Raw genomic sequence first — 27,347 nt, 5'->3', positions numbered from 1 at the left:
TCAGGGGGGTTAACCTGTCCTGTTATATTGTGATCATCGTCTTCGTGCATGTCCTCAGTGGCTTCTTCTGTCTGTGTGGCAGCATTTGATACATCTGTAGAACAAAAAAGAATGAAGAATCATGTTAGATCTGTGAAGTTTGGTTGTCTTAGGTGTAGTTTACAGAACAGTCGTGTGCATATTTTTAGCATGGTAGTGTCTTAATACAAATGCATATTATGTAATGCACTGTATATGGATATTACAGACGTAATATTTGACGGTGATCTTATATTCATAGTTTTTGCCCGTTAATAAATAATATAGCTAGTAAGTAATAAGACACGCAAAAATGGTATAGTTGAATCCTCTGGGTCAAAAAGCAATGTTTTAGGATTGTGTGATGAAATGATGAATAAAAGTAAGGATACGACAGGTACATAAATGGTTATATATACACACGGACATATATATTTATACAGTATAACAGTGCCGCATGTATTGGTTTTAAGGAAAGAGTTGAAAAGCAGTGTTCAGAAAAAAGCATAAGACGCACAAAGTACCATTTCACTACATGTAATAAGTTGTCAAGTAGACATGTGAATTAAGTGGTTAAGATAGTGGCTACTGTGCAAGTAAGCTTCAATTGTCTCTAAAAGGTTAGCATATGTGTTCTACATGATATCAATGGCTAGACGTGCTCGTGGAGAAACATTACAAACAGAAAAACACACTAAAGGTGCCTTTAACAAACCTGTTAATAAATGAGAACTTAATACATATATGTATGGCATACTGTATATGATTGAGAAAGTTGTCCTGTTTAGTTTATGTATTGTATACTTACGGCAAAAAGTTGGCAATCTTTGCGTATGGAGATGATTAGAGGGTCTTTATCAAAAGAGAATTTGCTTGTTGATTTGTGCATGTTCTGTAGAAAAGCAAAGGAGTAGAAATAAATACAGTATCATACTTCATAAACATACAAGAAATTTGTAGCTGTATTAACCATTGTTGGTATTTGAAGTGATAATTTAGGAATAGAAGTGTAGTGATTGCAGAATTTATAGAGTGCTTACCTTGTATGACTTTGTAGATGGAAATGTCTTTTGTTGAAAGAGCTCTTTGTTGTCTACTATATATGCAAGGACAAGCATAAGTAGGTGTGGTTATGAAGTACTTGACCATTGAAATAAAGCAGTGGTATCAAATGTATGGACCGTGGTTTGGCTCAGGCCTGCAAAGGGGTTTAATGTGGCACAAGAGATAATCTTGTAAGGTACAAAAAATAATAATAATATAATAGGTATGCCTCTGAGTTTTCACAAATCTAGGTCAAGTCAAGTCATCTTTAGTTATTTTGCGCTTGAATCATCCAATCGGAAATGCTCCATAAAAAATGTATAGAGGGTGCGATTTATTGCAAATTGCACAAGAAATCTCTAAAAATTCATGTTAATGACAAGTCTGATGTGTGTGCAAAGTTTCACGAGTTTTCACACATGTATAGATAAAAAAAAACAAAGCAGCACTTTACTTGGCAACCAATGCATCGCTATAGCAGCAGCGTGCGACAAAATAAAAAACTTTCGATAAATTTGCATCTTAAACATCTTAAGATGAAACACACCAAGTTTGAACACGGTCGGATGAATTTTGTAGAAGGAGTTAAAATATGACCCCTAAAAAAGGCCACAAAAAAAAGTCTACAAATCCCATCATAAATCAAAATGGCGGACTTCCTGTTTGGTTTAGCACATGGTTCCAAGAGACTTTTTTGTACATCGTGGGCTCTTATGTATGCCTCTAAATTATCATAGCGCTAGGTGAAACGTACAACCGGGAATGCTTCGTTAAAGAGGAGTTTTTTAGCTCAAAATGTGATGCCCGGCCCCTACGGGACTTCCTGTTGGGTTTAGCACATGGCACCAAGAGACTTTTTTGTACATCGTGGGCTGTTACATTTGTCTCCAAATTTTCGTAGCACTAGCTGCTTCGTACAACTGGGAATGCTTCATTAAGAAGGAATTTTTTCCTTTGCAAACTGTGCATGCCACGGCAACAGCGTGCGACAAAATAAAAAGCTTTCAATAACTTTTCATCTTCAACATCGTAAGATGAATCACACCAAGTTTGGAGATGATCGGATAAACTCTGTAGGAGGAGTTCGTTAAAATAAGACCCCTATGAAATGGCCCAAAAAATGGCAACACGTTCCAAAGTAAATCAAAATGGCGGACTTCCTGTTCTGTTTAGCATATGGTTCAAAAAGAGTTTTTTGTACCTTGAGGGCTGTTACATATGTCTTCAAATATTGGTAACTCTAGGTGAAATGTACAGCCGGGAATGCTTCATTAAGTTAGAATTTTGAAACACAAAATTTGATGCCTCGCCTCTGGCGGACTTCCTGTTAGGTTTAGCATATGGCACCAACAGGCTTTTTTGTAGATCATAGTCTGTTACATATGTGTACCAATTTTCGTAGCTCTAGATTAAACGTACCACCGGCAATGCTTCGTTAAGTAAGAATTTTGAAACTGTAAATTTGATGCCCCGCCACCGTCATATAGTATGTCAAAAACTTTAGATTTTTTACCATGATGTTGTCCCAGGTGTTGAGATGGTACAGCCCAAGTTTGAAGTCAATCGGGTTAACCGTGTAGGAGAAGCGGGCAAAAGTATGACCCCTGTAAATGTGCAAAAATGGGCCAAAATTGGACATTCAAATACTCATACCTCACTTCCTGTCTATTTTAGGGTACACATATCAAAGAGGTTTTTGTTCATCTGGATGTGCTACAGGTGCCACACAATTTTCGTAGCCATAGGACAATCGTAGCGGGACAGGGATCCGTTAAACCTATGTAGGTGGCGCTACAGAGCCATTTTTCTGTTATCATGTATGGCGACTTTAAAATATCAAATTTTTCGCCAGACCCGATCTGCGTGTAAAGTTTGGTGAGTTTTCGTTCATGTTTAGTGCCTCAAAAATGTGGTTGTTTGCGGAAAAGAATAATAACAAAGAAGAAGAAGAAGAAGAAGAATAACTAGAGCTGCGAGCAGCTATAAAGGGCCCTCGCAACCCGGGCCACGTTGGGGTACTTGCACGTCGGGGTACTGGCACGTTGGGGTACTGTCAAATAGGACAAGGACCATCTAAAATGTTTTTGACAAGCCTTGTGTGTGCAAAGTTTAATCAAAACGCAAAATATGGTGCGCAATTCCCAAAATAAATTCAAAATGGCGGACTTCCTTTTAGGTTTAGCATACGGCAACAGAATACTTTTTGTAGGTCTTAAGCTAATAGGTATGCCTCCCAGTTTTCACAAATCTAGGTCAAGTCATCTTTAGTTGTGTATCGCTTGAATCATACAATTGGAAATGCTCCATAAAAATGCATAGAGGGCGCTATTGAGCACAACGTTGGGTTACTTGCACGTCAGGGTACTGGCACGTTGGGGTACTGTTACATGGAACAAGGACCATTTAAAATGTTAGTTTTTTCCATGCCTTGTCTGTGCAAAGTTTAATGAAAAAGGCCAAAAATGATGTATAATTCCCAAAATAAAATCAAAATAGCGGACTTCCTCTTTGGTTTGGCAAATGGCTACATAATACTTTTTTGTAGGTCTAGCATAATCATACAATCGGAAATGCTTCATAAAAATGTCTAGAGGGCGCTATTTATTGCAAATTGCACAATAAATCTCTGAAAATTCATGTTCATGACAAGTCTGATGTGTTTGCAAAGTTTCATGAGTTTTCATGTGTATAAAAAAAAAAAAAGCAGCACTTGACAACTGTTACATGGAACAAGGACCATTTAAAATGTTAGTTTTTTCCATGCCTTGTCTGTGCAAAGTTTAATGAAAAAGGCCAAAAATGATGTATAATTCCCAAAATAAAATCAAAATAGCGGACTTCCTCTTTGGTTTGGCAAATGGCTACATAATACTTTTTTGTAGGTCTAGCATAATCATACAATCGGAAATGCTTCATAAAAATGTCTAGAGGGCGCTATTTATTGCAAATTGCACAATAAATCTCTGAAAATTCATGTTCATGACAAGTCTGATGTGTTTGCAAAGTTCCATGAGTTTTCATGTGTATAAAAAAAAAAAAAGCAGCACTTGACAAACAATGCATTGCTATGGCAACAGCGTGTTACAAAATAAAAAACTTTCGATTACTTTGCATCTTAAACATCTTAAGATGAAACACACCAAGTTTGAAGACAGTCGGATAAATTTTGTAGGAGGGGTTCGTTAAAATATGACCCCTGAAAAAGGCCACAAAAAATGGCAACAAATCCCATCATAAATCAAAATGGCAGACTACCTGTTTGGTTTAGCACATGGTTCCAAGAGACTTTTTTGTACATCATGGGCTCTTATGTATGCCTGCAAATTATCATAGCGCTAGGTGAAACGTACAACCGGGAATGCTTCGTTAAAGAGGAGTAATTAGCTCAAAATGTGATGCCCGGCCCCTGGGGGACTTCCTGTTGGGTTTAGCACATGGCACCAAGAGACTTTTTTGTACATCCTGGGCTGTTACATATGTCTACAATTTTTCGTCGCTCTAGCTGCTTCGTACAACTGGGAATGCTTCATTAAGAAGGATTTTTTTCCTTTGCAAAAAGTGCATGCCACGACAACAGCGTGTGACGAAATAAAAAACTTTCAATCACTTTTCATTTTCAACATCTTAAGATGAATCACACCAAGTTTGAAGATGATCGGATAAACTCTGTAGGAGGAGTTCGTTAAAATAAGACCCCAATGAAATGGCCAAAAAAATGGCAACACGTTCCAAAATAAATCAAAATGGTGGACTTCCTGTTAGGTTTAGCATATGGTTCAAAAAGAGTTTTTTGTACCTCGAAGGCTGTTATATACCTCTACAAATTTTGGTAACTCTATGTGAAACGTACAGCCGGGTATGCTTTGTTAAAGAGGAGTTTTTTAGCTCAAAATGTGATGCCCGGCCCCTGGGGGACTTCCTGTTGGGTTTAGCACAGGGCACCAAGAGACTTTTTTGTACATCTTGGGCTGTTACATATGTCTACAAATTTTCGTAGCTCTAGCTGCTTCGTACAAATGGGAATGCTTCTTTAAGGATATTTTTTTTCCTTTAAAAACAGTGCATGCCATGACAACAGCGTGCAACGAAATACAAAGCTTTCAATAACTTTTCATCTTCAACATCTTAAGATGAATCACACCAAGTTTGAAGATGATCGGATAAACACTGTAGGAGGAGTTCGTTAAAATAAGACCCCAATGAAATGGCCAAAAAAATGGCAACACGTTCCAAAATAAATCAAAATGGTGGACTTCCTGTTAGGTTTAGCATATGGTTCAAAAAGAGTTTTTTGTAGGTCATAGCCTGTTACATATGTGTACCAATTTTCGTAGCTCTAGATTAAACGTACAACCGGCAATGCTTCGTGAAGTAAGAATTTTTAAACTCTAAATTTGATGCGCCGCCGCCGTCATATAGTATATCAAAAACTTTTCATTTTTCACAATGATGTTGTCCCAGGTGTTGAGATGGTACATCCCAAGTTTGAAGTCAATCGGGTTAACCGTGTAGGAGAAGCGGGCAAAAGTATGACCCCTGTAAATGTGCAAAAATTGGCAAAAAATGGACATTTAAATACTCATACCTCACTTTCTGTCTATTTTAGGGTACACACTTCAAAGAGGTTTTTGTTCATTGGGATGTGCTACAGGTGCCACACAATTTTCATAGCCGTCGGACAATTGTAGCGGGACAGGGATCCGTTTAACCTATGTAGGGGGCGCTAAGGAGCCATTTTTCTGTTATCATGTATGGCGACTTTAAAATATCAAATTTTTCGCCAGGCCTGATGTGCGTGTAAAGTTTGGTGAGTTTTCGGTCACGTTTAGTGTCTCAAAAATGCGATTGTTTGCGGAGAAGAATAATAAGAATAAGAATAATAATAATAAGAAGAATTCCTACAAAAACAATAGGGCCTCGCAGCGGCACCGCCGCCGCCGCTGCTCGGGCCCTAATAATAAGAAGAATTCCTACAAAAACAATAGGGCCTCGCAGCGGCACCGCCGCCGCCGCTGCTCGGGCCCTAACTAGATTAAACGTACCACCGGCAATGCTTCGTTAAGTAAGAATTTTGAAACTGTAAATTTGATGCCCCGCCACCGTCATATAGTATGTCAAAAACTTTAGATTTTTTACCATGATGTTGTCCCAGGTGTTGAGATGGTACAGCCCAAGTTTGAAGTCAATCGGGTTAACTGTGTAGGAGAAGCGGGCAAAAGTATGACCCCTGTAAATGTGCAAAAATGGGCCAAAATTGGACATTCAAATACTCATACCTCACTTCCTGTCTATTTTAGGGTACACATGTCAAAGAGGTTTTTGTTCATCTGGATGTGCTACAGGTGCCACACAATTTTCGTAGCCATAGGACAATCGTAGCGGGACAGGGATCCGTTAAACCTATGTAGGTGGCGCTACAGAGCCATTTTTCTGTTATCATGTATGGCGACTTTAAAATATCAAATTTTTCGCCAGACCCGATCTGCGTGTAAAGTTTGGTGAGTTTTCGTTCATGTTTAGTGCCTCAAAAATGTGGTTGTTTGCGGAAAAGAATAATAACAAAGAAAAAGAAGAAGAAGAAGAAGAAGAAGAAGAATAACTAGAGCTGCGAGCAGCTATAAAGGGCCCTCGCAACCCGGGCCACGTTGGGGTATTTGCACGTCGGGGTACTGGCATGCTGGGGTACTGTCAAATAGGAAACCATCTAAATTTTAAACGTTTTTGCCATGCTTTGTGTTTGTAAAGTTTCATGGAAAGGCCAAAAATGATGCACAATTAACAAAATAAAATCAAAATGGATTGGCACATGGCTATATAGAATACTTTTTGAATATATTAGGCATGCCTGCCAATATTCACACATCTAGCTGAATCATATAATCGGAAAGACTTCATAAAAATGTCTAGAGGGCGCTATTGAAGCATTTATTGCAAATTTAATAAGAAATCTCTAAAATATTCATGCTTATGACAAGCCTGATGTGTGTGTAAAGTTTCATGAGTTTTTGCACATGTTTAGACCAAAAAAAAAAGCAGCATTTTACTTGGCAAACAATGCATCGCCATGAAACGGTGTGGGACAAAATAAATAACTTTCGATAACTTTGTATCTTAAACATCTTAAGATGAAGCACACCAAGTTTGAAGACAGTCGGATAAATTTTGTAGGAGGAATTCGTTAAAATATGACCCCTAAAAAAGGCCACAAAAAATGGCTACAAATCCCAACGTAAATCAAAATGGCGGACTTCCTGTTTGTTTTGGAAGATGGTTCCAAGAGACTATTTTGTACATCGTGGGCTCTTATGTATGCCTCTAAATTATCATAGCGCTAGGTGAAACGTACAACCGGGAATGCTTCGTTAAAGAGGAGTTTTTTACCTCAAAATGTGATGACCGGCCCTTACGGGACTTCCTGTTGGGTTTAGCACATGGCACCAATAGACTTTTTTGTACATTGTGGGCTGTTAAATTTGTCTCCAAATTTTCGTAGCTCGAGCTGCTTCGTATAACTGTGAATGCTTCATTAAGAGGGAATTTTTTCCTTTGCAAACTGTGCATGCCACGGCAATAGCGTGCGACGAAATAAAAAGCTTTCAATAACTTTTCATCTTCAACATTTTAAGATGAATCACACCAAGTTTGGAGATGATCGGATAAACTCTGTAGGAGGAGTTCGTTAAAATAAGACCCCTATGAAATGGCCCAAAAAATGGCAACACGTTCCAAAGTAAATCAAAATGGCGGACTTCCTGTTCGGTTTAGCATATGGTTCAAAAAGAGTTTTTTGTACCTTGAGGGCTGTTACATATGTCTTCAAATGTTGGTAACTCTAGGTGAAATGTACAGCCGGGAATGCTTCATTAAATAAGAATTTTGAAACACAAAATTTGATGCCTCGCCTCTGGCGGACTTCCTGTTAGGTTTAGCATATGGTTCAAAAAGAGTTTTTTGTAGATCATAGTCTGTTACATATGTGTACCAATTTTCGTGGCTCTCAATTAAACGTACCACGGCAATGCTTTGTTAAGTAAGAATTTTGAAACTGTAAATTTGATGCCCCGCCACCGTCATATAGTATGTCAAAAACTTTAGATTTTTTACCATGATGTTGTCCCAGGTGTTGAGATGGTACAGCCCAAGTTTGAAGTCAATCGGGTTAACCGTGTAGGAGAAGCGGGCAAAAGTATGACCCCTGTAAATGTGCAAAAATGGGCCAAAATTGGACATTCAAATACTCATACCTCACTTCCTGTCTATTTTAGGGTACACATATCAAAGAGGTTTTTGTTCATCTGGATGTGCTACAGGTGCCACACAATTTTCGTAGCCATAGGACAATCGTAGCGGGACAGGGATCCGTTAAACCTATGTAGGTGGCGCTACAGAGCCATTTTTCATGTATCATGTATGGCGACTTTAAAATATCAAATTTTTCGCCAGGCCCGATCTCCGTGTAAAGTTTGGTGAGTTTTCGTTCATGTTTAGTGCCTCAAAAATGTGGTTGTTTGCGGAAAAGAATAATAACAAAGAAAAAGAAGAAGAAGAATAATAACTAGAGCTGCGAGCAGCTATAAAGGGCCCTCGCAACCTGGGCCACGTTGGGGTACTTGCACGTCGGGGTACTGGCATGTTGGGGTACTGTTTCATAGGAAACCGTCTAAATTGTAAATGTTTTTGCCATGCTTTGTGCTTGCAAAGTTTCATGGAAAGGCCAAAAATGATGCACAATTAACAAAATAAAATCAAAATGGTTTGGCACATGGCTATAGAATAATTTTTGTAGGTATTAGACTGATAGTTATCCCAATTTTTACAAATCTAGCTGAATCATACAATCGCAAAAGCTTCATAAAAAATGTCTAGAGAGCACTATTGATCCATTTATTGCAAATTGCACAAGAAATCTCTAAAATATTAATGTTCATGACAAGTCTGATGTGTGTGCAAAGTTTCATGAGATTTCGCACATCTTTAAACCAACACACACAAAAAAGCAACATTTTACTTGGCAAACAATGCATCGCTATGCCAACGGCGTGCGACAAAATAAAAAACTTTCGATAAGTGTGCATCTTAAACATCTTAAGATGAAACACACCAAGTTGGAAGACAGTCGGATAAATTTCGTAGGAGTTCGTTAAAATGTGACCCCTAAAAAAGGCGTAAATCAAAATGCCGGACTTCCTGTTTGGTTTAGCATATGGTTCTAAGAGACTTTTTTTGTACATTGTGGGCTCTTATGTATGCCTCCAAATATTCACACATCTAGCTGAATCATATAATCGGAAATACTTCATCAAAAATGTCTAGAGGGCGCTATTGAGCCATTTATTACAAATTGCACAACAAATCTCTAAAATATTCATGTTCTTGAGAGGTCTGATCTGTGTGCAAAGTTTTGAGTTTTCGCTCATGTTTAGACTTTCAAAAAAAAAAAGCATTTTTCTTTGCAAACAATGCATCGCTAGAGCAAAGGCGTGACAAAAAATTTCAATAACTTTTCATCTTAAATATCTTCAGATGAAACACGCCAAAGAATGAAGACAATCTGATAGGTTTTGTAGAAAATATGAGGCCTATAAAAGGCCCCAAAAAATGGCTACAAATAGCAAAGTAAATCAAAATGGCAGACTTCCTGTTTGGTTTAGCATATGGCTTTAGAAACTTTTTTGTCAGTCTTAGGCTGATAGGTATCCCAATTTTTACAAATCTAGCTGAATCATACATTTCCAAAAGCTTCATAAAAATGTCTATAGGGCGCTATTGAGCCATTTATTGCAAATTGCACAAGAAATCTCTAAAATATTCATGTTTATGACAAGTCTGATGTGTGTGTAAAGTTTCATGAGTTTTCGCTCGTTTAGACAAAAAAAAAAAAAAGCAGCATTTTACTTGGCAAATAATGCATCGCTATGGCAACGGCTTGCGACAAAATAAAAAAAACTTTCGATAACTTTGCATCTTAAACATCTTAAGATGAAACACACCAAGTTGGAAGACAGTCGGATAAATTTCGTAGGAGTTCGTTAAAATGTGACCCCTAAAAAAGGCTTAAATCAAAATGCCGGACTTCCTGTTTGGTTTAGCATATGGGTCTAAGAGACTTTTTTGTACATCGTGGGCTCTTATGTATGCCTCCAAATTATCATAGCGCTAGGTGAAACGTACAACCGGGAATGCTTCATTAAGAAGGATTTTTTTCCTTTGCAAAATGTGCATGCCACGACAACAGCGTGTGACGAAATAAAAAACTTTCAATAACTTTTCATTTTCAACATCTTAAGATGAATCACACCAAGTTTGAAGATGATCGGATAAACTCTGTAGGAGGAGTTTGTTAAAATATGACCCCTATGAAATGGCCAAAAAAAATGGCAACACATTCCAAAGTAAATCAAAATGGCGGACGTCCTGTTAGGTTTAGCATATGGTTCAAAAAGAGTTTTTTGTACCTCGAGGGCTGTTATATACCTCTACAAATGTTGGTAACTCTATGTGAAACGTACAGCCGGGTATGCTTTGTTAAAGAGGAGTTTTTTAGCTCAAAATGTGATGCCCGGCCCCTGGGGGACTTCCTGTTGGGTTTAGCACAGGGCACCAAGAGACTTTTTTGTACATCTTGGGCTGTTACATATGTCTACAAATTTTCGTAGCTCTAGCTGCTTCGTACAAATGGGAATGCTTCTTTAAGGATATATTTTTTCCTTTAAAAACAGTGCATGCCATGACAACAGCGTGCGACGAAATACAAAGCTTTCAATAACTTTTCATCTTCAACATCTTAAGATGAATCACACCAAGTTTGAAGATGATCGGATAAACACTGTAGGAGGAGTTCGTTAAAATAAGACCCCAATGAAATGGCCAAAAAAATGGCAACACGTTCCAAAATAAATCAAAATGGTGGACTTCCTGTTAGGTTTAGCATATGGTTCAAAAAGAGTTTTTTGTAGGTCATAGCCTGTTACATATGTGTACCAATTTTCGTAGCTCTAGATTAAACGTACAACCGGCAATGCTTCGTGAAGTAAGAATTTTTAAACTCTAAATTTGATGCGCCGCCGCCGTCATATAGTATATCAAAAACTTTTCATTTTTCACAATGATGTTGTCCCAGGTGTTGAGATGGTACATCCCAAGTTTGAAGTCAATCGGGTTAACCGTGTAGGAGAAGCGGGCAAAAGTATGACCCCTGTAAATGTGCAAAAATTGGCAAAAATTGGACATTTAAATACTCATACCTCACTTTCTGTCTATTTTAGGGTACACACTTCAAAGAGGTTTTTGTTCATTGGGATGTGCTACAGGTGCCACACAATTTTCATAGCCGTCGGACAATCGTAGCGGGACAGGGATCCGTTTAACCTATGTAGGGGGCGCTAAGGAGCCATTTTTCTGTTATCATGTATGGCGACTTTAAAATATCAAATTTTTCGCCAGGCCTGATGTGCGTGTAAAGTTTGGTGAGTTTTCGGTCACGTTTAGTGTCTCAAAAATGCGATTGTTTGCGGAGAAGAATAATAAGAATAAGAATAATAATAATAAGAAGAATTCCTACAAAAACAATAGGGCCTCGCAGCGGCACCGCCGCCGCCGCTGCTCGGGCCCTAACTAGAGCTGCGAGCAGCTATAAAGGGCCCTCGCAACCCGTGCCACGTTGGGGTATTTGCACGTCGGGGTACTCGCACGTTAGGGTACTGTTTCATAAGAAACCGTCTAAATTGTAAATGTTTTGCCATGCTTTTTGTGTTTGTTCACATTGCTATGGAATGCTTTATCGAGGTATTCGGCTGATAGGTATGCCTCCCAATATTCACACATCTAGCTGAATCATATAAAAAAAAAAAATTCTTTGCAAACAATGCATCGCTACAGCAAAGGCGTGCCACGTTGGGGTACTTGCACGTCGGGGTACTGGCACGTTGGGGTACTGTCAAATAGGACAAGGACCATCTAAAATGTTTTTGACAAGCCTTGTGTGTGCAAAGTTTAATCAAAACGCAAAATATGGTGCGCAATTCCCAAAATAAATTCAAAATGGCGGACTTCCTTTTAGGTTTAGCATACGGCTACAGAATACTTTTTGTAGGTCTTAAGCTAATAGGTATGCCTCCCAGTTTTCACAAATCTAGGTCAAGTCATCTTTAGTTGTGTATCGCTTGAATCATACAATTGGAAATGCTCCATAAAAATGCATAGAGGGCGCTATTGAGCACAACGTTGGGTTACTTGCACGTCAGGGTACTGGAACGTTGGGGTACTGTTACATGGAACAAGGACCATTTAAAATGTTAGTTTTTTCCATGCCTTGTCTGTGCAAAGTTTAATGAAGAAGGCCAAAAATTATGTATAATTCCCAAAATAAAATCAAAATAGCGGACTTCCTCTTTGGTTTGGCAAATGGCTACATAATACTTTTTTGTAGGTCTAGCATAATCATACAATCGGAAATGCTTCATAAAAATGTCTAGAGGGCGCTATTTATTGCAAATTGCACAATAAATCTCTGAAAATTCATGTTCATGACAAGTCTGATGTGTTTGCAAAGTTTCATGAGTTTTCATGTGTATAAAAAAAAAAAAAAGCAGCACTTGACAACTGTTACATGGAACAAGGACCATTTAAAATGTTAGTTTTTTCCATGCCTTTTCTGTGCAAAGTTGAATGAAAAAGGCCAAAAATGATGTATAATTCCCAAAATAAAATCAAAATAGCGGACTTCCTCTTTGGTTTGGCAAATGGCTACATAATAGTTTTTTGTAGGTCTAGCTAGCATAATCATACAATCGGAAATGCTTCATAAAAATGTCTAGAGGGCGCTATTTATTGCAAATTGCACAATAAATCTCTGAAAATTCATGTTCATGACAAGTCTGATGTGTTTGCAAAGTTTCATGAGTTTTCATGTGTATAAAAAAAAAAAAAAAGCAGCACTTGACAACTGTTACATGGAACAAGGACCATTTAAAATGTTAGTTTTTTCCATGCCTTGTCTGTGCAAAGTTGAATGAAAAAGGCCAAAAATGATGTATAATTCCCAAAATAAAATCAAAATAGCGGACTTCCTCTTTGGTTTGGCAAATGGCTACATAATACTTTTTTGTAGGTCTAGCATAATCATACAATCGGAAATGCTTCATAAAAAGGTCTAGAGGGCGCTATTTATTGCAAATTGCACAATAAATCTCTGAAAATTCATGTTCATGACAAGTCTGATGTGTTTGCAAAGTTCCATGAGTTTTCATGTGTATAAAAAAAAAAAAAGCAGCACTTGACAAACAATGCATTGCTATGGCAACAGCGTGTTACAAAATAAAAAACTTTCGATTACTTTGCATCTTAAACATCTTAAGATGAAACACACCAAGTTTGAAGACAGTCGGATAAATTTTGTAGGAGGGGTTCGTTAAAATATGACCCCTGAAAGTTTTTCCTTGCCCGGTTGGAGGGTTAGATCAGGGGATGTCGCAACTTGTTTGTGGTTAAGTGCTACAGAAGTAAATGTGTCTTAACAACCTCATGATTGAATGTGTTTTCAATTCTCTAGGATGTGATTGGATTGTATCAATTAAATGTTCTTATAACTGATTCAGTGAGTAGTAAAAATAGTGTGTCAAGTATAATGACATGAAATATAAGGAATACAAAAAACAAAACAAGAACCCTCTAAATTACACATTTTGTTCCAGGCTTTATGTGCGTGCATAGTTTGAGTATACACCTAGGTTTAGGCCAGGAGTGTTCAAACCTTTTGCAAAGAGGGCCGGGTATGGTAAGGTGAAAATGTGTGGGGCCTAATCAACCATTTAGTTTAGCCTGACATAATTTTTTTACATGCATATGTAAATATATATATGTGGACAAATGTGTACATATGTCTACAAATTTTTGTAGCTCGAGCTGCTTCGTCCAACTGGGAACGCTGCATTAAGAAGGATTTTTTTTTCCTTTGCCAACAGTGCATGCCATGACAACAGCGTGCGACGAAATAAAAAGCTTTCAATAACTTTTCATCGTCAACATCTTAAGATGAATCACACCAAGTTTGAAGATGATCGGATAAACTCTGTAGGAGGAGTTCGTTAAAATAAGACCCCTATGAAATGGCCAAAAAAATGGCAACATGTTCCAAAGTAAATCAAAATGGCAGACTTCCTGTTAGGTTTAGCATATGGTTCAAAAAGAGTTTTTTGTACCTCGAGGGCTGTTACATATGTCTTCAAATTTTGGTCACTCTAGGTGAAACGTACAGCCGGAAATGCTTCATTAAGTAAAAATTTTGAAATGCAAAATTTGATGCCCTGCCTCTGGCGGACTTCCTGTTAGGTTTAGCATATGGCACCAACAGGCTTTTTTGTAGATCATAGTCTGTTACATATGTGTACCAATTTTCGTAGCTCTAGATTAAACGTATAACCGGCAATACTTCAGATGAAACATGCCAAAGAATGAAGACAATCTGATAAGTTTTGTAGAAAATATGAGGCCTATAAAAGGCCCCCAAAAAATGGCTACAAATAGCAAAGTAAATCAAAATGCCGGACTTCCTGTTTGGCTTAGCATATGGTTCTAAAAGACTTTTTTGTACATCGTGGGCTCTTATGTATGCCTCCAAATTATCATTGCGCTAGGTGAAAGGTACAACCGGGAATGCTTCGTTAAAGAGGAGTTTTTTAGCTCAAAAAGTGATGCCCGGCCCTTGCGGGACTTCCTGTTGGGTTTAGCACAAAGCAGCAAGAGACTTTTTTGTACATCGTGGGCTGTTACATATGTCTACAAATTTTCGTAGCTCTAGCTGCTTCGTACAACTGAGAATTCTTCATTAAGAAGAATTTTTTTCCTTTGCAAACAAGTGCATGCCACGACAACAGCGTGCAGCGAAATAAAAAGCTTTCAATAACTTTTCATCTTCAACATCTTAAGATGAATCACACCAAGTTTGAAGATGATCGGATAAACTCTGTAAGAGGAGTTCGTTAAAATAGGACCCCTATGAAATGGCCAAAAAAATGGGAACACGTTCCAAAGTAAATCAAAATGGTGGACTTTCTGTTAGGTTTAGCATATGGTTCAAAAAGAGTTTTTTGTACCTTGAGGGCTGTTACATATGTCTTTAAATTTTGGTAACTCTAGGTGAAACGTACAGCCGGGAATGCTTCATTAAGTAAGAATTTTGAAACTCAAAATTTGATGCCCCGCCTCTGGCGGACTTCCTGTTGGGTTTAGCATATGGCACCAACAGACTTTTTTGTAGGTCATAGTCTGTTACATATGTGTACCAATTTTCGTAGCTCTAGGTTAAACATACAACCGGCAATACTACGTTTAGTAAGAGTTTTGAAACTCTAAATTTGATGCCCCACCGCCGTCATATAGTATGTCGAAAACTTTAGATTTTTTACCATGGTGTTGTCCCAGGTCTTGAGATGGTACATCCCAAGTTTGAAGTCAATTGGATTACCCGTGTAGGAGAAGCAGGCAAAAGTATGACCCCTGTAAATGTGCAAAAATTGGCCAAAATTGGACATTTAAATACTCATATCTCACTTCCTGTCTATTTTAGGGTACACACATCAAAGAGGTTTTTGTTCATCTGGATGTGCTACAGGTGCCACACAATTTTCATAGCCGTCGGACAATCGTAGCGGGCCAGGGATCTGTTTAACCTATGTAGGTGGCGCTATGGAGCCATTTTTCTGTTATCACCTATGGCGACTTTAAAATATCAAATTTTTCGCCAGGCCTGACGTGTGTGTAAAGTTTGGTGAGTTTTCGTTCACGTTTAGTGTCTCAAAAATGTGATTGTTTGCGGAAAAGAATAATAACAAATAAAAAGAAGAAGAATAACTAGAGCTGCGAGCAGCTATAAAGGGCCCTCGCAACCCGGGCCACGTTGGGGTATTTGCACGTCGGGGTCCTGGCATGTTGGGGTACTGTCAAATAGGAAACCATCTAAATTGTAAACGTTTTTGCCATGCTTTGTGTTTGTAAAGTTTCATGGAAAGGCCAAAAATGATGCACAATTAACAAAATAAAATCAAAATGGATTGTCACATGGCTATATAGAATACTTTTTGAATATATTAGGCATGCCTGCCAATATTGACACATCTAGCTGAATCATATAATCGGAAAGACTTCACAAAAATGTCTAGAGGGCGCTATTGAGCAATTTATTACAAATTGCACAACAAATCTCTAAATAAAATATTCATGTTCCAGACAGGTCTGGTGTGTGTGCAAAGTTTTGTGAGTTTTCGCCCATATTTGGACTCTCAAAAAAGCATTTTTCTTCACAAACAATGCATGGCTACAGCAAAGGCGTGTGACAAAATAAAACAATTCAATAACTTTTCATCTTAAATATCTTAAGATGAAACACGCCAAAGAATGAAGACGATCTGATAAGTTCTGTTGAAAATATGACCCCTATAAAAGGCCCCAAAAAATGGCAGACTTCCTGTTTGATTCAGCATATGGCTTTAGAAACCTTTTTGTAAGTCTTAGGCTGATAGGTATCCCAATTTTTACAAATCTAGCTGAATCATAAAATACAAAACATTTGCAAAAGCTTCATAAAAATGTCTAGAGGGTGCTATTGAACCATTTATTGCAAATTGAATAATAAATCTCTAAAATATTCATGCTTATGACAAGCCTGATGTGTGTGTAAAGTTTCATGAGTTTTTGCACGTTTAGACCAAAAAAAGCAGCATTTTACTTGGCAAACAATGCATCGCCATGACAACGGCGTGCGACAAAATAAATAACTTTCGATAACTTTTCATCTTCAACATCTTAAGATGAATCACACCAAGTTTGGAGATGATCGGATAAACTCTGTAGGAGGAGTTCGTTAAAATAAGACCCCTATGAAATGGCCCAAAAAATGGCAACACGTTCCAAAGTAAATCAAAATGGCGGACTTCCTGTTCGGTTTAGCATATGGTTCAAAAAGAGTTTTTTGTACTTTAAGGGCTGTTACATATGTCTTCAAATTTTGGTAACTCTAGGTGAAATGTACAGCCGGGAATGCTTCATTAAGTAAGAATTTTGAAACACAAAGTTTGATGCCTCGCCTCTGGCGGACTTCCTGTTAGGTTTAGCATATGGCACCAACAGGCTTTTTTGTAGATCATAGTCTGTTACATATGTGTACCAATTTTCGTAGCTCTTGATTAAACGTACAACCGGGAATGCTTCGTTAAAGAGGAGTTTTTTAGCTCAAAATGTGATGCCCGGCCCCTGGGGGACTTCCTGTTGGGTTTAGCACATAGCACCAAGAGACTTTTTTGTACATTGTGGGCTGTTACATATGTCTACAAATTTTCGTAGCTCTAGCTACTTCGTACACCTGGGAATTCTTCATTAAGAAGAATTTTTTTTCTTAGGCGAACAAGTGCATGCCACGGCAACAGCGTGCGACGAAATAAAAAGCTTTCAATAACTTTTCATCTTCAACATCTTAAGATGAATCACACCAAGTTTGAAGATGATGGGATAAACTCTGTAGGAGGAGTTCGTTAAAATAAGACCCCTATGAAATGGCCAAAAAAATGGCAACACGTTCCAAAGTAAATCAAAATGGTGGACTTTCTGTTCGGTTTAGCACATGGTACAAAAAGAGTTTTTTGTACCTTGAGGGCTGTTACATATGTCTTCAAATTTTGGTAACTCTAGGTGAAACGTACAGCCGGGAATGCTTCTTTAATTAAGAATTTTGAAACGCAAAATTAGATGCCCCGCCTCTGGCGGACTTCCTGTTGGGTTTAGCATATGGCACCAAAGACTTTTTTGTAGATCATAGTCTGTTACATATGTGTACCAATTTTCGTAGCTCTAGGTTAAACGTACAACCGGCAATACTATGTTAAGTAAGAATTTTGAAACTCTAAATTTGATGCCCCGCCGCCGTCATATAGTATGTCAAAAACTTTAGATTTTTTACCATGGTGTTGTCCCAGGTGTTGAGATGGTACATCCCAAGTTTGAACTCAATTGGGTTAACCGTGTAGGAGAAGTGGGCAAAAGTATGACCCCTGTAAATGTGCAAAAATGGGCCAAAATTGGACATTCAAATGATCATACCTCACTTCCTGTCTATTTTAAGGTACAACTATCAAAGAGGTTTTTGTTCATCTGGATGTGCTACAGGTGCCACACAATTTTCGTAGCCGTAGGACAATCGTAGCGGGACAGGGATCCGTTAAACCTATGTAGGTGGCGCTACAGAGCCATTTTTCTGTTATCATGTATGGCGACTTTAAAATATCAAATTTTTCACCAGGCCTGATGTGCGTGTAAAGTTTGGTGAGTTTTCGTTCACGTTTAGTGTCTCAAAAATGCGATTGTTTGCGGAGAAGAAAAAGAAGAATAATAAGAAGAATTCCTACAAAAACAATAGGGCCTCGCAGCGGCACCGCCGCCGCCGCTGCTCGGGCCCTAATAAGAATTCCTTGAAAAACAATAGGGACCTCGCAGCGGTCGCTGCTCGGGCCCTAACTAGAGCTGCGAGCAGCTATAAAGGGCCCTCGCAACCCGGGCCACGTTGGGGTACTTGCACGTCGGGGTACTGGCACGTTGGGGTACTGTCAAATAGGACAAGGACCATCTAAAATGTTTTTGACAAGCCTTGTGTGTGCAAAGTTTAATCAAAACGCAAAATATGGTGCGCAATTCCCAAAATAAATTCAAAATGGCGGACTTCCTTTTAGGTTTAGCATACGGCTACAGAATACTTTTTGTAGGTCTTAAGCTAATAGGTATGCCTCCCAGTTTTCACAAATCTAGGTCAAGTCATCTTTAGTTGTGTATCGCTTGAATCATACAATTGGAAATGCTCCATAAAAATGCATAGAGGGCGCTATTGAGCACAACGTTGGGTTACTTGCACGTCAGGGTACTGGCACGTTGGAGTACTGTTACATGGAACAAGGACCATTTAAAATGTTAGTTTTTTCCATGCCTTGTCTGTGCAAAGTTTAATGAAAAAGGCCAAAAATGATGTATAATTCCCAAAATAAAATCAAAATAGCGGACTTCCTCTTTGGTTTGGCAAATGGCTACATAATACTTTTTTGTAGGTCTAGCATAATCATACAATCGGAAATGCTTCATAAAAATGTCTAGAGGGCGCTATTTATTGCAAATTGCACAATAAATCTCTAAAAATTCATGTTCATGACAAGTCTGATGTGTTTGCAAAGTTTCATGAGTTTTCATGTGTATAAAAAAAAAAAAAGCAGCACTTGACAACTGTTACATGGAACAAGGACCATTTAAAATGTTAGTTTTTTCCATGCCTTGTCTGTGCAAAGTTTAATGAAAAAGGCCAAAAATGATGTATAATTCCCAAAATAAAATCAAAATAGCGGACTTCCTCTTTGGTTTGGCAAATGGCTACATAATACTTTTTTGTAGGTCTAGCATAATCATACAATCGGAAATGCTTCATAAAAATGTCTAGAGGGCGCTATTTATTGCAAATTGCACAATAAATCTCTAAAAATTCATGTTCATGACAAGTCTGATGTGTTTGCAAAGTTTCATGAGTTTTCATGTGTATAAAAAAAAAAAGCAGCACTTGACAAACAATGCATTGCTATGGCAACAGCGTGTTACAAAATAAAAAACTTTCGATTACTTTGCATCTTAAACATCTTAAGATGAAACACACCAAGTTTGAAGACAGTCGGATAAATTTTGTAGGAGGGGTTCGTTAAAATATGACCCCTGAAAAAGGCCACAAAAAATGGCAACAAATCCCATCATAAATCAAAATGGCAGACTACCTGTTTGGTTTAGCACATGGTTCCAAGAGACTTTTTTGTACATCATGGGCTCTTATGTATGCCTGCAAATTATCATAGCGCTAGGTGAAACGTACAACCGGGAATGCTTCGTTAAAGAGGAGTAATTAGCTCAAAATGTGATGCCCGGCCCCTGGGGGACTTCCTGTTGGGTTTAGCACATGGCACCAAGAGACTTTTTTGTACATCCTGGGCTGTTACATATGTCTACAATTTTTCGTCGCTCTAGCTGCTTCGTACAACTGGGAATGCTTCATTAAGAAGGATTTTTTTCCTTTGCAAAAAGTGCATGCCACGACAACAGCGTGTGACGAAATAAAAAACTTTCAATCACTTTTCATTTTCAACATCTTAAGATGAATCACACCAAGTTTGAAGATGATCGGATAAACTCTGTAGGAGGAGTTCGTTAAAATAAGACCCCAATGAAATGGCCAAAAAAATGGCAACACGTTCCAAAATAAATCAAAATGGTGGACTTCCTGTTAGGTTTAGCATATGGTTCAAAAAGAGTTTTTTGTACCTCGAAGGCTGTTATATACCTCTACAAATTTTGGTAACTCTATGTGAAACGTACAGCCGGGTATGCTTTGTTAAAGAGGAGTTTTTTAGCTCAAAATGTGATGCCCGGCCCCTGGGGGACTTCCTGTTGGGTTTAGCACAGGGCACCAAGAGACTTTTTTGTACATCTTGGGCTGTTACATATGTCTACAAATTTTCGTAGCTCTAGCTGCTTCGTACAAATGGGAATGCTTCTTTAAGGATATTTTTTTTTCCTTTAAAAACAGTGCATGCCATGACAACAGCGTGCAACGAAATACAAAGCTTTCAATAACTTTTCATCTTCAACATCTTAAGATGAATCACACCAAGTTTGAAGATGATCGGATAAACACTGTAGGAGGAGTTCGTTAAAATAAGACCCCAATGAAATGGCCAAAAAAATGGCAACACGTTCCAAAATAAATCAAAATGGTGGACTTCCTGTTAGGTTTAGCATATGGTTCAAAAAGAGTTTTTTGTAGGTCATAGCCTGTTACATATGTGTACCAATTTTCGTAGCTCTAGATTAAACGTACAACCGGCAATGCTTCGTGAAGTAAGAATTTTTAAACTCTAAATTTGATGCGCCGCCGCCGTCATATAGTATATCAAAAACTTTTCATTTTTCACAATGATGTTGTCCCAGGTGTTGAGATGGTACATCCCAAGTTTGAAGTCAATCGGGTTAACCGTGTAGGAGAAGCGGGCAAAAGTATGACCCCTGTAAATGTGCAAAAATTGGCAAAAAATGGACATTTAAATACTCATACCTCACTTTCTGTCTATTTTAGGGTACACACTTCAAAGAGGTTTTTGTTCATTGGGATGTGCTACAGGTGCCACACAATTTTCATAGCCGTCGGACAATTGTAGCGGGACAGGGATCCGTTTAACCTATGTAGGGGGCGCTAAGGAGCCATTTTTCTGTTATCATGTATGGCGACTTTAAAATATCAAATTTTTCGCCAGGCCTGATGTGCGTGTAAAGTTTGGTGAGTTTTCGGTCACGTTTAGTGTCTCAAAAATGCGATTGTTTGCGGAGAAGAATAATAAGAATAAGAATAATAATAATAAGAAGAATTCCTACAAAAACAATAGGGCCTCGCAGCGGCACCGCCGCCGCCGCTGCTCGGGCCCTAATAAGAATTCCTTCAGGAACAATAGGGACCTCGCAGCGGTCGCTGCTCGGGCCCTAATAATAATAATAATAATAATAATAATAATCCGATCGAAAAACAATAGGGACCTCGCAGCGGTGGCTGCTCGGGCCCTAATAAGAAGAATTCCTACAAAAACAATAGGGCCTCGCAGCGGCACCGCCGCCGCCGCTGCTCGGGCCCTAATAATAATAAGAATTCCTACAAAAACAATAGGGCCTCGCAGCGGCACCGCCGCCGCCGCTGCTCGGGCCCTAATGACAACGTCCCTTTGAATCTGTGACTTTCAGATAGGCTACCGCCGCGATTGCCTTGGTAGATGCGTCGGAGAAAACGCACAGCTCTTTTTGTGGAGCACTGGATGGGGAAATTTCTGTGTACACTCTTGGGATTGATAGTTCAGACAGCTCTTTGAGTGAGGCTTTCCAAAGTGACCATGTTTCCTCCATTTCCAGCGTCAATGGAGCATCCCAGTCTCCATTTTCAACAGTGAGCTCATGGAGGATAGACTTTCCATGAATGGTGACTGGCGCTACAAAGCCTAATGGGTCATAAAGGCTGTTTATTGTTGATAAAACGCCTCGCCTAGTGAAGGGCTTCCTCTCATCTGATGTTTTGAGATTAAAACAATCTCTTTTAATGTCCCAAAGAATGCCAAGACTATGCTGCATGGGAACAGAGTTAACTTCAAAATCCAAGTCTTTTAGATCTGGAGCATGGTCTTGCGATGGGAAGGCTTCCAAAACTTCCTTTCTGTTTGTTGCAATCTTGTGCAATCTTAGGTTTGATTTTGCAAGTGTCTCACGAGTTCTGTGTAAAAGTGACACAGCCTTTTGCACAGTAGGCAGGGATTTGAGCCCATCGTCCACATAGAAGTCCCGCGTGACAAACTTCTTCACATCTGGATCACACTCTGGCTCACACTGTAGGACGGACTGGTGTAAGCCGTAGATGGCGACTGCTGTATTCTGTAATGTCTTTAGATAGATCATTGTCACGAAACCACAAAAAACGTAAGTAGTTCCTGTCTTCCTCTCAAACTCAAAAGCTGTAAAACATTTGTTCAATGTCCACTGTAAATGCGACTTTTTCCTTTCTGAAGCGCATTAGTACTTCTAGTAGTGAGTTGTTGAGGTCTGGTCCTGTTAACAACACATCGTTTGACACACCTTGATGCTTGGCACTGGTGTCAAAAATTACCCTAATCTGCTTAGGTTTCCTCGGGTGGTAGATGCCAAACAGTGGCAAATACCAACATTCTTCTCTGTTTTTCTACAGAGGGCGCAATTTCTGCATGTCCATTTTTTAATATTTTGTCCATGAAGCTAATGAAGTGTTCCTTCATTTGGTGTTACCTTTCAAAGTTACGAACCAATGACATGAGGCGGGTGAGTGCTTGTGATCGGTTGTTGGGCAGTTTTGGACGTGATGGCTTGAATGGCAAAGGAGCTGTCCAGTTGCTGTCTTTGTCCTTTATTAGACCTACTTCCATCACTTCGAGGGTGAGATGTAATTGTCAAACCTTGTTTGTTTGAACACATTACATCCTAGGTGGTCGGGTTCACATGCGATGCTGTGATCAAGCTGACTGTTGTATGAGACCTGTATGTCGCAGTGTTTTCTTTTACGTTGTACATATTTGGACATGGCTCAAACAGTGTGGAGCGGCCTTTCTCTGTCGCATTAGTGAAGAGCGTTTTTACTGCCAAGTTTTTATGCACGTCTCCTAAACACACATATCCTACTATGACCCACCCAAGGTCTAATTTCTGTGCGTAGGGTGCGTTGTGAGGGACACTTATCTGCTTGCGGATTTTGTGTACTCTTGGTACGTCTCGTCCAAGTAGCATTAAAATTTGGGCATTAGAGTCTAGTTCGGGAATGTGATGAGCCATAGATTTTAAGTGACTGTGATGCTTTGCTGCATTAGGAGTTGGTATTTCATCCCTATCATTTGGGATGTCCGTGCATTCAATGAGGCTAGGGAGTGGGAGGTGGACTGTACAATCTAAAGCCTCCACTACATAGCCAGTGGCTCTCCTACCCATTGTTTCTTTGACACCTGAACATGTGCGCAGTGATTAGGGAGAGCTAGGACCCAAGTCGTTAAACAACTAAAAAAATTCTCAGCAGACTAACGATCTGTTACTTTGCTCATCATGAGTGGCATAGAGACGTACTGCTTTGCTAGGACAGCCTGCAGGGTATACTTTCACAAGGCAGATTTTAGAACATGATCTACCCGTCTCGATTTCACCACAAACCTGAGTGCATTTGGAAGCTATCTTGTCAGGCTCTGTGGGACTTGGCTCTGTGGGACTTGACTCTGTGGCACCCGGCTCCCCGCCATGCTCTGATGCTGTTTCAGCCTCATTCTGCCATGGTGCTGGGCTTGGGTGGAGAGCAGCACAATGTTTAGCAGTATCACACTCAGAACATTGTACTTTCACCTTACAGTCTTTCGCCATATGTTTGGAAGAGTTACAGCATTTATAGCAGATATTGTTCTCTTTCAAGAATGCTTTTCTCTCATGAAGTGGTTTCATCCGAAATGTTCTACATTTACTTAGAGGATGGCTTTTTTTGTGTATTGGGCAAAGTTTATCATTGTCTATTTTTCTGTCCGTGTTATCTTGTGTATCTAAGCCAGAGCCGTGAACTATTTCGGTTTTGTGTACCAATATTTCTTATTGTTTGTGTGCTTTCCAAGGTGGTTTTTCTGGCTTGGAAAGAGCATCAGACTGAGATGAAAACTGAAAGCTTGGGTCATTTCTTGCATTTGCCTCTTGTGTCACAAAGTCCACAAATACGTTGAATGGTGGATATGCGACGTGGTGTTTGGTTTTGTACTTGGTCCAACTGTTATCCACTTTTCCTGCAAGTTAAATGGGAGCTTCAGGACAATGGGATTTATCCCCCTGGCTGTGTCCAGGAAAGAAAGGCCAGGAAGGTCTCCTTCAGCTTTAGCACATTGAATTTCCATCAGCAAATCACTAAACTTTCTTAGCTTGTTTGTTTGGAGACTGTATCCAACCTTTTGAATAAGGCGTCCTCAATTGCTTCTGCTGAGCCATAACATGCTCCGAAGTTTTGAGGCTTGTCGTTAAATTGAAGCAGTCCTGTTGCCACAATTTCTCTAAGAGCAAAATGCCTGATAAAGTCACTTAGATTACTGCTATTATCTCTGTGCTCTTGGTAAGAAGGTGTAGCATTATGGATAAATAGATTGCACTGAGAATAATTAGGATTTGGGAAAGCCTGATTTGGAGGAAGATATGTCTCGTCGCTCTCTTTATTGACTTGCACCCCATGCTGTTGTATACACGGTCTTGAAGTCTCACTGTTTTGTGGTGGCTGTGTTGACATTTTAACAAATGAGGCTTGATCCAGGACATACTGCTTTGTGCGTTCTGCTGTTTATGAAGGAGAAAAATTACTTCGTATCTCCAATTGAGAGGCAGCTGCTGCCTCTCTAACACCTCGACTTCTGCTATGGCTGAAGCTACATCTCTCTCATGTTGCAGTAACTCAATAGATGCTTCAAGTTTGTTTTTTTCTAATTTTAAATTTAATTCTTTCTCAGCGAAGCTAAACCGAGCCTTTGCTGCTTCGGCTTTTGCTCTTGCCTTAGCTGCTGCTGAATCTGTCGACTTCGTACTTGAGCGAGTCTTGTAGGTAGTTGACTTGTCGGACGGCGCCTTTTCATACCGCTTCTGGTCGGCCATTGTTGCGTTGACCAAGTGACGACTGCTGAGACACTGCTGTATGCCGTGTTGCCCCAGGCGTAGTAGTGGTCAGCGTAGATTCACTTTAGTCGCGTAGATGGTCGCCGGATCTCAAGCTTGGATGCCGCCGTTTACTGTACCGTTATGGCTTATTAATGAACTCCTTTTTTGCATCAATGACTCTGCAGACGTGGATGTGTCAAAGCAGGTTTACTGACACTCAAAAAGGTAAAACTGTAAAAACATACATAAAATATAATTACACACATGTAAACAAAATTACAAAATATATCGGGCTGCATAAGTATGCTAAACAATGCAATAAGCGTCATAGACGCCATTTTAACTAATCTGCAGTTCGTACATATTTAATTAGCTAAAGTGCCGCTACAGCTAGCCTACTGGCGGCCAATATACTCCAAACTGAGCCATAAAGTAGTTACATACAAATAAAATATACCTACCGGCGATGCAACCTTAAATAAAGACATTGTGTTCTCTCGGAACGGCAGAGAATGTGTGCCGCCCTCTTGTAGTTCCTGTATTGCGTCACTTCCGCCTCGCAAAAAAAATAAGGAAGATTAACCGCAGCAACCTGCAATGTCCACTAGATGGCACCACGTACGCATAAACAGCTTGAAATCAAATACTACTGGTAACTACACATCAGGCAAATAAACAACATTCATTGCGTAACAGCACAGTAAGTATGGCGTAAACTGAAAATTAGTATAAAAATTGAACTAAATTGCAGATCATAACAATAATGCAAACAAATTGTGGCTTTACCACAACATATCCAACTTTTCATGATGCATAAAATGGCATGTAAACAAATTGAACTGCATTTTGTAAATGCTGAATTTATCGACAAGTAAATGCAATATACATATTTAAAAAATAAAACTTAAAAAAAAAACTTGGCGATCTCCAGTCAGTAAAATTACACATGCTAAATGTAGGCAAAGTAAAATTATATCTGCTTACGTGACGCAACATTTTCTGATTTGATTAACAAAAAACAGTAGCACACATTTAAAAGTAGTGGCGGCATGGACACTTTATCTATTAAATGACGTTGAGTAATGACAAGCAATAATCATTTCATCTGTCTTCATTTTCATTCATGAAACTGGACAACACAACATATGGCCATATACAGAACTATTTAGCCTGAGGAGGGCGCTTCCATTTTCAACAGTTTGACCAGAGGATGTGTTTTGATGGGTCGCCGGTCAGTACCGCCCTGTGCGCAAACAATCAAGACATGTCAATTGAAATCAACACTCCTATTTTACATGTGCAGCACACATCTGACTGCTGTGGCGGCTCTCGCGTCAGGTTGTCGAGTCGTTGCACGTTCGCACGCGCACACAGTTTACAAAATGCCCAACACTATGGCAGCGGAAAAGTCATAACACACACGCTGAAGAAAAAAAATTGCACCAGGGTCTCTCAGCAGGATGTTACTCTACATTAGACCAATATTGAAAACCGCCTCAAATACACTGACGTTGATCTGGTTGCTTAACCTGGCAAGAGTGAATCACTCAAAACAGTTCTCTACAATATTAATCTGGTTACTGTTTGCTGTCACTTTAATCCAAGCTGTGCGTGGAATGACGTAGGAGCAGGTAATGTGGGGCCACTGCATTTGTCAAGGTGGCTTTAGTTTTCCCAGAGCAGTTTATCTTGAACCTGCGCCCAATTTAACTTTTCTTTCCACGATAGGGCAACTGAAAAAAAAATTATAGGTTGTACAGGTACAACCAGCTGAAGTCTACTCAGCTCTAAAAACATTTATTTTCAGTATTAAACTCGAGGGTAAAAATTTTCACAAGTGCACGCATCGCACACAGGGTCCCCATTACTTGAGTGAGAGCCACCGCCGTGGCTTCGTCAGCGGTCACCCCAATGACTGTGGCACTGCCTCGGGGCGGCCTGCACCGGGTAGCCGTCAGAGTGCTCAGAGAGTGGCGACGACGGGGCCGTGCCTATAGTCGTGTGAACTTAATCAACTTTGAAGTACAGTACAAATTGATGAGTTC

General features: G+C 39.3%; 1 protein-coding gene across 1 annotated transcript in view; it reads left to right on the top strand.

Moving 5' to 3' along the window:
- Positions 1–27,347, top strand: part of LOC144015563 (lysine-specific demethylase RSBN1L-like) — a 92,089-nt gene that overhangs the window by 55,561 nt on the left and 9,181 nt on the right. The gene's annotated exons all lie outside the window — the stretch shown is intronic.

The sequence above is a fragment of the Festucalex cinctus genome, chromosome 3 (assembly GCF_051991245.1).
Source record: "Festucalex cinctus isolate MCC-2025b chromosome 3, RoL_Fcin_1.0, whole genome shotgun sequence".
Classification (NCBI taxonomy): Eukaryota; Metazoa; Chordata; class Actinopteri; order Syngnathiformes; family Syngnathidae; genus Festucalex; species Festucalex cinctus.
Note: the sequence above shows the minus strand (reverse complement) of the source record. Positions and strands in the feature narration are given on the sequence as shown.